This window comes from Bufo gargarizans, chromosome 2, assembly GCF_014858855.1.
Source record: "Bufo gargarizans isolate SCDJY-AF-19 chromosome 2, ASM1485885v1, whole genome shotgun sequence".
Classification (NCBI taxonomy): Eukaryota; Metazoa; Chordata; class Amphibia; order Anura; family Bufonidae; genus Bufo; species Bufo gargarizans.
This window is the reverse complement of record NC_058081.1, coordinates 430,233,564-430,243,474: the sequence shown is the minus strand read 5'-3', so window position 1 is coordinate 430,243,474 and position 9,911 is coordinate 430,233,564.

Genomic DNA, 9,911 nt, shown 5'->3' with positions numbered 1-9,911 from the left:
GCTTAGTCGTGCAGTTATTTCTTGTTAAGCCTTTTATTTACGTGTATTAGTGCAAAAAGAAAAAATATATTTGCCGCTTAGCAGCACAGTTATTTCTTGTTAAGCCTTTTGTGATGGGACACGTGAGTTCATCATGGTTTTTCTTTCTTTTTTCTACACTAGTTACCTCACTGGTTTGGGTGTCCTGCCTCTGCCTCTAGGCACATATCTGTGCAGGGTGGTGTAGGGACCCAAGCTTAGGGTGAGTTTCCGGACCGGGCCACCCCTTGCGGGGAAAGGACCTTGTGTTAGGAGATCATTAGGGTTTAACAGGACAAGCTGTGCATTACAGGGACAGTATAATTCCTTGAGGCTTCCCTAACAACTACTACGTCCAACCTGAGATCCTTCCCTTCACTAACAAAGCATTCTGGCCTAACATCAGTGGCCGGGTGAACAGAACTGACCCTGCATTGAACCGGTAAGACCTTTCCAACGTTTACAAAGTGTATTACCTGACAGGGCATGGATACTTGAGACACAAAGTACAAATTTTTCTACACATATTTGTCGGCAAGTAGGGCTGGTTCTATAATAAGGCAGACCAAGCGGCTGCCTTAGGGCGCAGACACGGTGGTGGAGGGGGGGCGGAAAAAAATAAAACTTTTTTACATATTTTTTTTTTAACCGCCTCCGTTCCGCCTAACGCAGGATCGCGGTCCGGAGGCGGCAGCTGCAGGCAGAGTGACGCATTGGCGCGTCATCTCGCGAGGCGCGAGATGACGCGATTAGCCGGCCCGCACATGCGCATCGCGGGCCGACATTTCTTCCAGGGAGGTCACGTCATCAGCTTGCCAGCCAATGATCGTGGCTGGCAAGCTGATGATTTTTAAAAAATCCAATCAAAAGCCAGTTAACACATCATATTGGTAAATATGATGTGTTAAATGGCTTCCCTGCTCCTCTGCTGGTCCTTTTGGTAGGTTGGTTCCAGCAGAGGAGCAGGCTTCACAGTGAGTACACCAAACACCACACACTTTAGCCCCAGATCACCCCCCTGCACCCCAATTAACCCTTTGATCACCCCTTGATCGCCCCTGTCAATCACCTAGTGAAAGGAAAAAAGTGATCAGTGTAAACTGTCACTTTTTTTCCCCACTGGTATTGACCATTAGGTTTTATAGGATAGTTTAGGCCCCTTGGTTAGGTAGTTTAGCGATCGGTTTGCGCCCAGCCCACCGCACCGCAGTCACTGATTCGCTGATTAGCGTATCGCTAATCAGCATTTGTAATTTTATAGTATCTGTAAGTGATCAAAACTGATCACAGTCAGATCTATAATAGTATTAGTGTCACCTTAGTTCGCCCTCCACCCAAAACGCAGTGTTTGCCCGATCAGGCCTGATCGGTCGCCCACACGTGCGTTCACCCACGCCCGCCACGCCGCAGTGACAAAAATATTATTTTTTTTGATCACTGCACATTCACTTTACACGCGCTGCGGTGATAAAAAAAACAGTTTTGATATTTTTTCTCAACCGCAGCGGCCTCCGGTACTTCGCTAGGCTCCCATTTGTAAGACAGGCTTGCTTTTTTTCTTGGGTAGTCTCAGGGAATACCCCTAAATTCAGTTGCCCAAATGTCAAACAAGGGGTATTCTTCTGAAGAGGCCTACAGGCTTCTGACCCAGTTGGATGAGGAATGGGAACCCTCATCTGACGAATCCAGCGGGTCAGAATATGAACCTGTAGAAAGCAGTGGCAGTCTGACTCAAAGTTCGGACGAGGAGGTTGAGGTCCCTGATAGCACCAGGCGTACCCGGCCCTGTGTCGCTAGACCACAGGTTGCGCAGGATCCGCTTCAAGGGCAGCAGAGTGGGGCTGGCGCTGTCGGATTACGTGGTGAGGCATACACCAGCAGCGCAGCCCTCCCTGGACCTAGTACCAGCACTGCCGTACAACATGGTGAAGTGGCGAGCACCAGAAGGGCAGTTGAAGCTGGTGCGGTGGCACGCGCAGTAGGTACCCCGTCGCAGCCACCGCACAGACTGGCCCGTAGACCCCCTAGAATCCCTGAGGTGCTGGCAAATCCTGATTGGCAGTCCCCAACATCAGCCGCACCTGTAGTTCCCCCTTTCACAGCCCAGTCTGGAGTTCGGGTTGAGACAGCTCCAATCGGTTCGGCCCTGGGATTTTTTGAGCTGTTCTTGACTGCGGAGCTCTTGGACATAGTCGTGGCAGAAACAAACCGGTATGCCACACAATTTATAACCGCCAACCCGGGAAGCTATTATGCCCAGCCTTTCCGGTGGAAACCAGTCCAAGTTTCCGAAATTAAAACTTTTCCGGGCCTTCTCCTCAACATGGGTCTAACCAAAAAGCATGAATTGCGGTCATATTGGTCCACGAACCCAATTCATCACATGCCCATGTTCTCTGCTGCCATGTCCAGAGCACGATTTGAGGCCATCCTGCATTTCCTGCACTTCAGCTGAGGCTGAACGGAAAAAAAAATCTCATTACCTGTATGCTCAATATAAGGAGAATCGCAGAAACTCCTAATGCTGGCCATACATGTAATGATTGCGGAGACCCTCAAATGCCAGGGCAGTACAAACACCCCACAAATGACCCCATTTTGGAAAGAAGACATCCCAAGGTATTCGCTGAGGGGCATATTGAGTCCATGAAAGATTTACATTTTTGTCCCAAGTTAGCGGAAAGTGAGACTTTGTGAGAAAAAATAAATAAATCAATTTCCGCTAACTTATGCCCCCCAATTATTTTTTTTAGGAACTTGCCAGGCCCCTCATTAAATACCTTGGAGTGTCTGCTTTCCAAAGTGGGGTCACATGTGGGGTATTTATACTGCCCTGGCTTTTTAGGGGCCCTAAAGCGTGAGAAGAAGTCTGGGATCCAAATGTCTAAAAATGCCCTCCTAAAGGGAATTTGGGCACCTTTGCGCATCTAGGCTGCAAAAAAGTGTCACACATGTGGTATCGCTGTACTCAGGAGAAGTTGGGGAATGTGTTTTGGGGTGTCATTTTACATATACCCATGCTGGGTAAGATAAATATCTTGGTCAAATGCCAACTTTGTATAAAGAAATGGGAAAAGTTGTCTTTTGCCAAGATATTTCTCTCACCCAGAATAAGTAAATGTAAAATGACACCCCAAAACACATTTCCAAACTTCTCCTGAGTACGGCGATACCAGATGTGTGACACTTTATTGCAGCCTAGGTGGGCAAAGGGGCACACATTCCAAAGAGCACCTTTCGGATTTCACCGGTCATTTTTTACAGATTTTGATTGCAAACTACTTCTCACGCATAAGGGCCCCTAAAATGCCAGGGCAGTATAACTACCCCACAAGTGACCCCATTTTGGAAAGAAGACATCCCAAGGTATTCCGTGAGGGGCATGGCAAGTTCCTAGAATTTTTTATTTTTTTGTCACAAGTTAGCGGAAAATGATGATTTTTATTTTTTATTTTTCCTTACAAAGTCTCATATTCCACTAACTTGCGACAAAAAATAAAAAATTCTAGGAACTCGCCATGCCCCTCACGGAATACCTTGGGGTGTCTTCTTTCCAAAATGGGGTCACTTGTGGGGTAGTTATACTGCCCTGGCATTTTAGAGGCCCATATGCATGAGAAGTAGTTTGCAATCAAAATCTTTAAATAATGACCGTTGAAATCCGAACGGTGCTCTTTGGAATGTGTGCCCATTTGCCCACCTTGGCTGCAAAAAAGTGTCACAAATGTGGTATCGCCGTACTCAGGAGAAGTTGGGGAATGTGCTTTGGGGTGTAATTTTACATATACCCATGCTGGGTGAGATAAATATCTTGGTCAAATGCCAACTTTGTACAAAAAAATAGGAAAAGTTGTCTTTTGCCAAGATATTCCTCTCACCCAGCATGGGTATATGTAAAATGACACCCCAAAACACATTTCCCAACTTCTCCTGAGTACGGCGATACCAGATGTGTGACACTTTTTTGCAGCCTAGGTGGGCAAAGGGACCCACATTCCAAAGAGCACCTTTCGGATTTCACCGGTCATTTTTTACAGATTTTGATTGCAAACTACTTCTCACGCATATGGGCCCCTAAAATGCCAGGGCAGTATAACTACCCCACAAGTGACCCCATTTTGGAAAGAAGACACCCCAAGGTATTTTGTGATGGGCATAGCGAGTTCATGGAAGTTTTTATTTTTTGTCACAAGTTAGTGGAATATGAGACTTTGTAAGAAAAAATAAAATAAAAAAATAAATCATCATTTTCCGCTAACGTGACAAAAAATTAAAAAGTTCTATGAACTCACTATGCCCATCAGCGAATACCTTAGGGTGTCTACTTTCCGAAATGGGGTCATTTGTGGGGGTTTTCTACTGTCTGGGCATTGTAGAACCTCAGAAAACATGACAGGTGCTCAGAAAGTCAGAGCTGCTTCAAAAAGCAGAAATTCCCATTTTTATACTATAGTTTGTAAACGCTATAACTTTTACCCAAACCATTATTATTTTTTTTGCCCAAACATATTTTTTTTATCAAAGACATGTAGAACAATAAATTTAGCGAAAAATTTATATATGGATGTCATTTTTTTGTGCAAAATTTTACAACTGAAAGTGAAAAATGTCATTTTTTTGCAAAAAAATTGTTAAATTTCGATAAATAACAAAAAAAGTAAAAATGTCAGCAGCAATTAAATACCACCAAATGAAAGCTCTATTAGTGAGAAGAAAAGGAGGTAAAATTCATTTGGGTGGTAAGTTGCATGACCGTGCAATAAACGGTGAAAGTAGTGTAGTGCAGAAGTGTAAAAAGTGGCTTGGTCATTAAGGGGGTTTCAGCTAGGGGGGGTTGAAGTGGTTAAACACCCTGCATTTTTCGCCCCTGGGTCTTATGGGGTGAATACTAATGAAGCACTTCCATTTTGGAAGCGCTTCATTAGTACCGGACGACCGAGAAGCGATCTGTACTCACGGCTTCCTGGTCCTCCGCTCGGCTGTCTGCTGCGCAGTGCTGCGCACCATGTAACTCACGCTGTGCGCAGCCGTCACAGCTGACAGCTGAGTACCAGGAAGAAAAGAGAGAGAGAGCGCTGATGGTGAGGAGTGGTGGCGTCCAGGAGCAAGAGAGGTGAGTTATTATTATTATTTTTTTTCATTTGCGCTGATGGCTGACATGGGGGCATGATTGACGGCGGGCATGATGGCTGACATGGGGGCATGATGGCTGACATGGGGACATGATGGCTGACATGGGGGCATGATGGCTGACATGGGGGCATGATGGCTGACATGGGGGCATGATTGATTTCGGGCTTAATGGCTGAAATGGGGGCATGATGGCTGACATGGGGGCATGATTGATGGCGGGCATAATGGCTGACATGGGGGCATGTTGGCTGACATGGGGGCATGATGGCTGACATGGGGGGCTAATCTGAGGCATTGAGGGGCTGATCTGAGGTCTGATTAACATTGGGGGTCTGATTGCTGGTCTCACCTGAGGTGCAATGTAATTTTTTTTTATTATTATCCTCCTCTAAAACCTAGGCGCGTATTATGGGCTGGTGCGTCTTAGAGGGCTAAAAATACGGTCCTCAAACCAGCGATTGTCTGAAGCAGAGAGAAGATACCAGGACCACACAGAGGAGAAGCCAGTTGCTGCAGACGGGACCAGGGCCAGGTGAGCTGCTGGGAAGGGAGGGGCACCAAAATGTAGCTTCGCTTGTGTTGTCAAAAATCCTTGCACCGGCCCTGTCGGCAAGTACAGTCCTGATCAAAAGTTTAAGATCACTTGAAAAATTGCAAAAAATCATATTTAGCATGGCTGGATCTTAACAAGGTTCCAAGTAGAGCTTCAACATGCAACAAGAAGAAATGGGAGTGAGACAAAACATTTTTTGAGCATTCAATTTAATGAAAACAACAAATAAACTGAAATAGGCTGTTTTTCAGATGATCAAAAGTTTAGAACCACACCTCCAAAAAAAAAAAAAAAAAAAAACAGAAATCCAACTTCCAAACATGAACTCAGTAATGAGTAGCTCCGCCGTTATTGTTTATCACTTCAAAAATTTGTTTTTTCGGCATGCTTGATGCAAGCGTTTCCATGAGGTGAGTGGGAACATTTCTCCAAGTGGTGAAGACGGCAGCACGAAGGCCATCTACTGTCTGGAACTGTTATCCATTTTTGTAAACTTCCCTTGCCATCCATCCCCAAAAGTTCTCAATTGGATTTAGATCAGGGGAACACACAGGATTGGCCAAAAGAGCGATGTTATTCTCCTGGAAGAAGTCCCTTGTCTTGCAGGCATTGTGTACTGCAGCGTTGTCCTGTTGAAAAACCCAGTCGTTACCACACAGACAAGGGCCCTCAGTCATGAGGAATGCTCTGGGCATAGCCAGCGGCCGTTTGATGCCCCTGCACTTCCTGAAGCTCCATTGTTCCACTGAAGGAAAAAGCACCTGTCACGAGGGTGTCAAGAGCCAAGTCTGACTCCGTTATACCCGGGGTCAGGAAGTCGCAGCGGGTGGCTGCGCACTCTATGTCTAAAGATCACGCTGTTTCTTAATGATAGTTTTCTGTGTTTGCCTTACTATCCTTTTTGTCTCACTCAGAAATCCGTAGCTTCTCTTCCTCAGCTGTTTCTTGTCTGTCACTCCCAATCTCCTTATATTCTCCTCTCTCACTTCTCTGGTTGCCAGATATAGAGCTTCCTGCCTGGACTTCTATACTGACTCACTGGAGCTGTGAATCCTGGTTGTTGTTCCAGAGTGTTACCCTCCGGATCCCTGTTGGGCTTTTTGTTGTCTTATGTTGTCACCCACCTGGGATTATATGTTGTCTGTATTGTCTGTCCTCCCCTTGGTGTTTTCCTTTAGAGTTAGTGGTGCGGACTAGTGTTCCCACCGCCCTATTCACTATCTAGGGCTCATCTTAGGGAAAGCCAGGGTTTTAGGCACGCGATCGGCGTACGGGTGAGGAACCCATCTAGGGACGTCAGGGCAGTCAGGTGCCAGCCTCAAGGTGAGATAGGGGTCACTACCTTTCCCTATCCCTTGGACAGAGCCTTCCCTTTTCCCTCCCTTTGTGTCATGCATGTGATAGGCACGCCGATCGTGATATTATATCTGGCCCTTATTTTTTGGGAAGAAAAAAATATATAATTTTTTTTTTCTCCTCTCTATTTAGAATCCAGTATGGATCCTATTGCTTCTTTGGCAAAAACAAAGCAGCAATTGCTGCTTTGGCAAAATCAAGGCCTGTTTTTGGAGGTGGCAGGATTGAAGGCATCCGTCCTCCAGCAACAGCAGCAAATGCAGCAGAACCCTGGGTAACCAGGTTGTTGCAGAACCCAAGGTTGTTCTTCCTGACAGATTTTCTGGGGGAAGGGACAAGTTTGTGATGTTCCGTGAGGCCTGTAAATTATATTTTAAGTTGCGCCCTTACTCCTCTGGTAATGAAGAACAGCGGGTGGGGATTGTTATTTCCCTGCTTCAGGGGGACCCGCAATCCTAGGCGTTCTCTTTACCCCCTGGTTCCCAGGCTCTCCGGTCAGTGGATGAATTTTTTGGGGCCTTGGGTCTCATATATGATGACCCTGACCGAGTCGCCCTGGCTGAGTCGAAGTCACGGAGACTCCTACAGGGAGATCGGCCAGCAGAGGAATATTGCTCAGAGTTCCGTAGGTGGGCTACGGATACTTAGTGGAACTACCCGGCTCTCAGGAGTCAGTTCTGCTCTGGGTCCGAAAGGGTTAAGGATGCGCTTGCGCTGTATGAGACTCCTCTTTCCCTTGATGCTGTTATGTCCCTGACCTTTTTAATCAGATTGCAAGTGCTAAGTGGTTCTCCAAACTTGATCTTAGGGGGGCCTACAATCTGATTCGTATCAAGGAAGGGGATGAGTGGAAGACAGCTTTTAACACCCCTGAGTGGCATTATAAAAATGTAGTCATGCCTTTCGGTCTGACCAATGCTCCTGCTGTCTTCCAACATTTTGTTAATTATATTTTTAGTCATCTTATCGGCAGGTTTGTGGTGATATACCTAGATGATATTTTAATTTATTCGGCTGATCTGAAAACACATGAAGTACATGTCAGACAGGTACTGCAGGTCCTACGAACAAATAAATTATATGCGAAAATTGAAAAGTGTGTCTTCGCCGTTCAGGAAATACAGTTCCTAGGATATCTATTATCTGCTTCAGGTTTCCGTATGGATCCTAGGAAGGTCCAGGCAATTTTAGATTGGGATCTTCCTGAGAACCTTAAAGCTCTACAACGGTTTTTGGGTTTCGCGAATTTCTATAAAAAGTTAATTAAAAATAATTTCAGTGATCGTAAAACCCCTTACTGACATGACTAGGAAGGGGACTGATTTTTCTAAATGGTTTGACGCCGCTAAAATAGCCTCTCTAAGAGAGATTTACTTTGGCACCTGTTCTAATTCAACCCGAAGTCTCCCAGCCTTTTATTGTTGAAGTAGATGCGTCAGAGGTGGGAGTAGGGGCTGTACTGTCTCAGGGTCCGTCTCCTGGCAAATGGTGTCCTTGCGCTTTCTTTTCCCAAAAATTATCTACAGCTGAGAAAAACTATGATATTGGAAATAGGGAACTATTAGCGATTAAACTAGCGTTTGAAGAATGGCGTCACTTCTTAGAGGGAGCAATTCACCCCGTCACAGTAATTACGGATCACAAAAACCTTCTGTACCTCGAATCGGCTAAGCGTCTCACCCCTAGACAAGCTAGGAGGTCGCTATTTTTTACCAGGTTTAACTTTGTCATCACCTATCATCCTGGGGCAAAAAATACCAAGGCAGACGCATTATCTCGTAGTTTCCCTGGAGGGGGTAATGTTAGTGATCCGGTACCCATTTTACAAAGAGGAGTGGTTGTCTTTGCTGTACACTCTGTTCTGGAGGGGAAGGTGTTAGAGGCCCAGGGGGATGCCCCGGTCTCTTGCCCCTCAGAGAAATTGTTTATACCGTTAAACCTGCGTCTCGAATTATTAAAGGAACATCATAATTCGGCACTTGCTGGGCACCAGGGTAGTAAAGCAACCTTGGAGCTATTGTCTCGTCGTTTTTGGTGGCCAAGGTTGCGTCAGGATGTAATGGATTTTGTGTCTACTTGTTCTACTTGTGCACGCGCGAAGGTCTCTCATACACGTCCTGCAGAGTCTTTATTGCCACTTGTCATTCCCAATAGGCCGTGGACACATCTGTCAATGGATTTCATCACTGACTTACCTTTGTCTGCAGGTAAAACAGTTATCTTGGTTGTAGTAGACAGGGTTAGCAAAATGCTACACTTCATTGCGTTACCTGCACTACCTAATGCCTAGACTCTTGCTCAGGTGTTCATCAGTGAAATCGGGTAGCTTCACGGGGTCCCTTCCGATGTGGTTTCGGATCGGGGAACCCAATTTATTTCTAAGTTTTGGAAAGCTTTTTGTTCTCGTTTGGGGGTACACTTATCTTTTTCCTCAGCTTTCCACCCTCAGTCGAATGGACAGACTGAGCGTACCAACCAAAACCTTGAGACATATCTAAGGTGTTTTGTGTCTGAAAATCAAGAGGTGTGGTCATCATATTTACCGTTAGCCGAGTTTGCCATAAATAATCGCCATCAGGAATCCACTGGCAAGTCACCATTTCTTGGTGCATATGGTTTTCATCCCCAATTCTGTACTTTCAAAGAGGGGGGGGGTCTTCTGGGGTTCCCGAAGAGGAACGGTTTTCTTCATCTCTTTCATCTGTATGGCAGAAGGTGCAAGCTAACTTGAAAAATATGGGAGGTAAATATAAATGCATGGCTGATAAGAAACGGTCGCCAGGTCCGGACCTAGGAGTGAATGACTATGTGTGGTTATCTACTAGGAATATTAAGTTGAAGGTTCCCTCTT